General features: G+C 36.3%; 1 long non-coding RNA gene across 2 annotated transcripts; it reads left to right on the top strand.

Annotated features, from left to right (window-relative positions):
* The first annotated feature begins 573 nt into the window (after window positions 1-573).
* Window positions 574-5784, top strand: LOC141746717 (uncharacterized). Of its 2 annotated transcripts, XR_012588471.1 has the most exons (4): window positions 574-656; window positions 3120-3797; window positions 4714-4747; window positions 5657-5784. It is a non-coding gene; the product is annotated as an uncharacterized LOC141746717 (long non-coding RNA). The 2 variants fall into 2 exon arrangements; XR_012588470.1 differs by lacking the exon at window positions 574-656 and having other exon boundaries at window positions 2847-3797.
* The last annotated feature ends 413 nt before the right edge of the window (window positions 5785-6197 follow it).

Here is a 6197-nt window from a genome sequence, read left to right as displayed (position 1 = left end):
TGGTTTGACAAGCAGATAGTCCTGACTTTTATCTTGTCCCTTTATTGCATTGTACAAAAAGATGAAAATGGTTAAGATGTTAACAGCTGAAAGGTGATAGCCCTTATGATGCTTTATTTCTCTCAGGATAAATTTCCTAACGTGTTTTTACGGTCTCACATATATATTCCCAAGACTATGTACAAGATGTGGCGAGTTTCCTGTACGCTTCGGGTGACAGATGTTTGTCACAAGAGACGTGATTCAACATTCCGAGCCTGCACTCCTTTGGCCAGGTTAAGTAGTCGCTGCTCTCATTTTTCCTTCCCTCTTCCTGCTTGAGCTGTTGGTTCCTACTCTTGAACCAAACCCTGCAATGTGTCTTTGAACCAGACCCAGCTGGTGTGAGTCAACTGGAAAATGACCTGCCTGGAGGAGGAGGAGGAGGAAGGACTGGGTCTCATTGGTTCCCCGGGTACAAAAAGTAACAGCAGGTGGGAAATGAGGCAAGTGTGTGGTGGTGTTCTCTGCTCTCCGGGCTCTGGGAGAGGCCTTGTTGTTTGTGGAGCAACTCTTAGTATAGGCATAGTTACAGGCACCCATTGGGAAATCTGCTAATCGCCCATGCTGTGCTGCTGTGGTCATTTCAGTGGCCTTTCCCATCCAGTGTCGGAAGGGTAAGTAGTATTTGGGGTGTTGAGATATCTGAATTTGTGCCACTTCCTCAGGTGGTAGCACTGTTTTTTGCCTGTCGCTTTACTCCATTGAAATGCACACATTACTGAAGAATACTTGCTTCTCAAGACCTCTTTCTGCTCCTAATTAAGTCAAAGGAAAAACTTTCTCTGACTTTTAAGGGAGCAGGGTCTGGCCCTTCAATGGAATTCAAACATAAAACATCATGCTTCCCTGACAGCTGTGTGCCTTCTGTGAGGGGAGGCCAAAACCCAGCAACAAAACACGGCTTGCTTTGGCCGCTTCAAAGTGAGATAGCGGCGAGGGGAAAACGTTTATAAATGCCAGTGCTGGCAAGGAAAGCAGAGAGACGTTGGTCTGTTCCTTTCAAGGAGGCACAGCTACTGCGTGTTGAGGAATCCTGCTTTTTGTTATTGAGCTGCTGATCTGTGTGGTATAGGAAAATGTATGTATCATTAAGACTGAACACAAAATAGGTAGCTTTTTTTTTTTGACCCGGAGAAGTTGCAGATCTTTTTGTTAAATGTTCTTAATGGGTTGGGTTTTTTTCGCATATGGCTACTGTGTCACAGGCCCTTTCAGCCTAAGATTAAAGGAAAACCAGCTGATTCTATTTATAGGAGCCTTTCAATAACTCAATTAGATTTTTATAGTGGTTGAGGTCACCAAACTTGTTTAAAAATTATGTTTTGTTTTATTTTTTGAGTTTTTTCAACCCCAGAATTGATCACTCCAGAGGTATTTTCTTATGAGCTATCTGTGACTACAGATAACGTGGAGTTATTTTAAGTAAAGAATTTCTAACTTCCAAGTCTTTTCTTAAAACATCGGAAAGTGTGCTTTTTATTAAGCTAATAGTGAGAGCATAAATAGTGTATTTTAGTAGCTAATATTTTTATTTTGAAATTTTTGTTCCAGTTTTAAATAAATATTATTAACATTTGTATCTTGTCTCTCATGTGGCCTAGCAGACCCTGATAAAAACTAATAATGGCATTGTAGCGTAGTTTCTTGGTTTTACTGTGTAGGTTATGTAGCTGACACATGCACTTCCTGAGAAATTGCTCTGACGACGGTACCCTACTTGAGACATCTATCATGAGAACATGTGTGTATTCCCTCCCACGTCACAAACAAAAAACTAAATCTTTCCAACACCCCTTTCCCATGTTAAACGTGTAACTCTAAAAACTGTATTTGCAACTTCAAAATTATTTTGCATTATTTTTTCATTCTGTATAACATAAATATTTTAAACATTTATTGTCTAACATAAAATAATCATATAAGGTTTTTTCCATTCACTTATCTCTGAAGTTTATAATAGTTTCTCTGTGTTTATTTATAAAATTAAACACTCTTGAATTAATAAAAATATCCCTATGACTACCTAAGGATATTTTAGGAAAGAAAAAAAAAATCACCACCCATATCAGAAGTTCAGCACACATTAGCTACTGAGTAGTATACATAATTTGTCCTCTAGACAGTTGTCACATACAGCAAACATTCAAGATTAGAGACTCCAGTTAGAAACACTGTTTAAATTTTGTTTAAATTACATTTTACTGTTGCTACATAAAAACAATGTGAGCGCATGCTCTCAGAATCACACAACCCCAGCCTTGTAAGCTCCTCTAAGTTGTATTCACAAACCCTAGTCTGCAGAAATGTGTGTATATGCTCACACAAACTTATATGTAGCTAAAAGTTTTAAACAAAGATATTTTTTTTATTAATAGTAACGCACAGCAGAGATCCTTATAGAACATGTAATGCTGTTAAGAATAAAATCACACATTAATACTTCTAATAGCTTTTAGAGAATGGTATCTTAGCATGTGTCTACTGGGAGTGGTAGGTCAGTTTTTTTACTACCTTTACACTTGTCTTACAGAGTATTTTCTTATGTGATCATGAATCATCTCAAAGACAAATATCTTTTTCAGTACCTGGAAACTTTAGCAATGTAATGGTAACTTTGTGTGGTAAGCTAATCAAAAAATACAAATTGCAAAAAAAAAAACCCTCAAACAACTCCTATATGTAAAAATGATGCTAAACGTACTGCGCCTGCTGTTTAGATGAACTTACTCTAGAGACATCTGTAATGGACAAGGCAAGAAAAGAAAGACACATCTTGATGATGAAAGTTTTTAGAAAGCCTGAATTGTACGAAGGCCATAAGAAGAAATCAGTTATACTGATCTGGGAAAGTCCGGTGGTGGATGAAGGGGACTTGGTAATGGCCACTACAACCACCATTTTTTTTGTAAACGTTTTTACCCTTATTATGTGTTAAGAAGTTATTTAAGTGAGTTTTTCGTATAGTGGTATGCAGCAATACATTATATTTGAAGTAAAAATGTTAGGTTTTTGTAACTTATGCCTAATACCTAGAGTATATAAAATGAATTGTTTTATTTGTTTACTGTGATTTGCAGGGATATTACTCCATGACAAGGTTACATTGACCTACCATTTCATGCATCAGCAGTTCTATTGCACTGATTTCATCAAGCCCAGTGGATAAAAGAGGAGCAATCCACCCAGTGGACCAAATTAGAATTATAATAAAAAGTGCACATGCTGAAGGGCAAAGTAGGTTAAGTATGGTACTTACTGCATTTGGCACCATTTTTGTGATGTGTCAGATTTCAAGCTTTTTTCATAAGTGTTTGTTCAAAATTCTACATTCAAATTTTGTATTTTGATTTTTTTTTTTTTTTTAATGTGGCTATATGAGTGATGCTGTAGTTACAGTTGAGGAAAAACGTAGTTTGTAGTGACTGGAGGCTTTTTTTTATGTTAGGTACTTGTGAAAGTGCAATAAATCTTTCTCATTTTGAATTCACTGTAACTTCTGGGTGTCTCTCTGCTGTACACCTCCAGATACTGCTGTTGCTCCTCATGCTGAAGAACTTCACCATATTACAGTCATAAAAAGTCAATCAGCTGTTCTTAGTTACCTGGTTTGGGATCGGCTAGACAGTGGAAAAGGGACTGCATGGCCTACAGCTTTAGTCTGTTTTTAGAGCTATCTTGGTCCCACTTGCTCTCCGTGAATGCCAGTGATAGCTCAGTGAATCGGAAGAGGATAGATACTGCCTGTTCTCTCCCAGGTAGGTTTTAAATTGCTGTTATCCAAAGGATGGGACAAGGTACCTGTCCAGCAGGTGGACACCTCAAGGTGTGAAATAACTGTTGTAGGCTCAAACATGATTTTAATAAGATGTAGCAAATAAGATCTTCAAATGGCTCTAGAGTACAATGTGTGGAAATTATAACATAGAACCTTAATTTTTTTGCTTCTTTAATGACAAAGAGTATGCATTAGACACGCTTTAAAAATCTTTATACATTTGTTCGATATTGATCTGTTGTGATGATCCATTAGTACTATGTACACCAGTCTGTACTGGTGAAGGTTTGCTAATAGTGGAAGATCAAGACCATCATAAATGATAATTACAAATTCTAGCACCTCATAAATGCTATAGAGCATAATAGCAGCATTCACGTGGCTTGTTTACTAAAGAATCCACAGAGAAATTCGTTTAAGCACACATTTAAGTTTCAGTGATCTCAATAGGCCATAAGAACGTACTGCGGTTGTTCACGTAATCAGGTAGAGCGTGAACATGTACATAAGTGCCTTGCTGGATAGATCACTTCTAATAGAGATGGAGACCCCAGGGAAAAAGCCCACCTCAAGAGTTTCTCAAAAACACTGGGAAAATCCTGACTGGTTGTCTTTGTTTGGTTTGTTGGGGTTTTCTTTGTCTCTTTTTGAGTTTGACATTAAGTTGATATGAATTAATTGCTTCAGTAACTGAAGCAAGTAGAAACATGCCATCCCAAGATTTTTATTTTTTTTTTAAAAAGAAAAAGGTGCTCTGTTTGTTTTGATGTTGCATGTCTGTTTAGACAGATTCTGGTAGTGTACTGTAAAAAAAAAAAAAAAAAAAAAAAAAAAACAAACAAAAAAAAAAAACACAAAAAAAACACTGTTGGGTTTTTTATTTTATTTTCTACCAGGTATGATTATTTAAAAAGGACAGAGACCAAGAAGGTAAGCATCAGCTAACTCCAAAACTTAAACTTATGCGTCCTTTATGGAAATAGATTAGTTTCTTTTCTTATTTAGATATTCTGTTGAATGATGTCTTAAATTTCATTGCTGTGAATATTCATGCAGCAGATCAAATGATGTCAAAGTTTCAGTTTGTATCTTTGTGTGGATTTGTGTTGAAATTGCTGAAAGCTTTCATTGCTTCAGGAATTTAGTAATACCATGAATAGAATATGATCACTTCTTAAAGTTACTGTTTCTATTTTGGGAGCAAGCAGATAGACAAAATGAAAAATTATGTATTTTGGGGCCAAAAGGTAAATTATTTAACAAGTGCTGGTTTTTAAAATGATACTTGCTTAAAACAACACTTGTTACTTAATCGGGGAAATCTAAGTAAGCATGGGATTGAGCAATTCGGTAGCGCGTATTTGAAGTGGAACTTTTTAAAAGATCACCATACAGCTTCAAGTTAAAGAAATCTTAGAGTTGAGGAACAAAATTTGCATCAGGTGAATCAAAATGTGAAACAGCTGGTTTGTATTGGCTTTTCAGAAGTGGCTATTGAATCAATTCAAGCAGTACCGTGGTAAGATGTCGTCTTTGGTTTTGCAGCTGATCTATTACATGCTTTTTTGAGCAATTAGAGCTCGATAATGCAATCATTTGTCACCCAATTAATTTTGAAAGACTAGAAATACATGGATGAACTCTTTAACCTGTGGTTCACTTGGCACCATTGTTTTTTAGATCAAAGAAAAAAATATTATTAGTATTGGGTAAGCTACATTACAGGAACTCAACACGTTCATGTTCTGTGACTTGTCATTTAATCTTTTAAATATTTTTGTTATTACTATAGATAAACGTATGGATAAATAAATGTAACATGGTTTTGGTTTCTACCAGATATGTAAATTCATTGCAATTAGAAACAATAATGGAAAAAATCTTCGTGAAAACTCTTCTCCACGGCTGACTCTGTGCCCCAACATCAACAGAAACGTTATCAAGGGCATTAATGTGTGCAGGCATCTGCCCTGTGTTATCTTCATAGCTTTGAAAACCTTAAACATCGAAGCTAAAGTTCTTTATAAGCCTAAGAGGAAGCTATGGACATGCCAAAATAAACCACATCCTATGGGTTTTTTGTACTTCTACTCTTGAAATCATGATAGCCTGTTATTTCAGTGCATCGGAATGCTTCATGACAAGATTCTCATCCTCCCTGGGAGAGGCAGAATAAAGGCAATTTTAATATGGAAAGTGTACTGAGATCTAATTTCTAGAATTTCTGCACTGAACTTGTACTCATAGCAAATGCTGGCTCAGATTTTTGTGTTCTTGAAAAGAGGTGTATGAATTGTGGAATAATAGATGTTGCAAGAGACTTTTGGAGGTCATCTGGTCCAATGCCCTACTCAAAGCAGGGCCAACTTATGTTGCTCAG

Source organism: Larus michahellis, chromosome 7 (genome assembly GCF_964199755.1).
Source record: "Larus michahellis chromosome 7, bLarMic1.1, whole genome shotgun sequence".
Lineage (NCBI taxonomy): Eukaryota > Metazoa > Chordata > Aves > Charadriiformes > Laridae > Larus > Larus michahellis.
The sequence above is the reverse complement of the archived record's forward strand: the minus strand, read 5'-3'. Positions and strand labels throughout refer to the sequence as shown.